The following is an 879-nucleotide window of genomic DNA, read 5'->3' as shown; positions in this document are numbered from 1 at the left end:
TATATATATATATATATATATGAATACATATATATGTATATATGCACATACATATATACATATATATATATATATACATATCAACATATGTACATTTATACACATATATGTATGGATGTCTGCATGTGTTTGTGAGTATGTATGTATGTATATTTGTATATATGCATGTATGTATGTATGTATGTTTTGTATGTATGTTTGTATCTAGGCGAGCATCACAACAGAAAATTACAAAGGATAAAATATGAACAGAAACCGCAAGGATATCGATTTATGAAATGGGTTTCATTATTCTTTACTTTCTGATGTACACATGTATTTTGTTTCCTAGTGTAATCATTACATTCTTTTTTAACCGCGCTCCTTCTTTTGTAAAAGGATGGACGTTGAATGCAGGATGTTGAAGGACTCCTTTAACATTTGTTGGTTATTGTTTGTCAGTATGTGGACGTTTCGAAAATAACGTTATAATTTATATATATAAATACATATATATATATGTATATATGTATATGCGTATATATATATATACGTACACACTGAATCGTTTCTGTTCCAGTTTCTATTAATGCTCTTCTCATTTTCCTTTCATCATCTTCGTATTAATGTTAGTAGTGGTAGTGGTAGCAGCAGCAGCAGCAGTGGCAAGTATACTAGTGGGGACGTTGCGGGGCGGAGCGTTGTCGTTGTTGTTGTGGTTGCAATAGTAGGAAGGTTTAGTAATATTTGTATTATCAATAACGTTGTTGTTTTTGTTGCTTTGTGGTTATTCTATACCGAAACACATTAGCATCACTCACATGAGATCGGATTATAATGTGTGATTAAATTAACAACATTGCTCTACATATACATGTATATATATATATATATATATAT

This window comes from Octopus bimaculoides, chromosome 20 (assembly GCF_001194135.2).
Source record: "Octopus bimaculoides isolate UCB-OBI-ISO-001 chromosome 20, ASM119413v2, whole genome shotgun sequence".
Taxonomy (NCBI): Eukaryota; Metazoa; Mollusca; class Cephalopoda; order Octopoda; family Octopodidae; genus Octopus; species Octopus bimaculoides.
The sequence above is the reverse complement of the archived record's forward strand: the minus strand, read 5'-3'. Positions refer to the sequence as shown.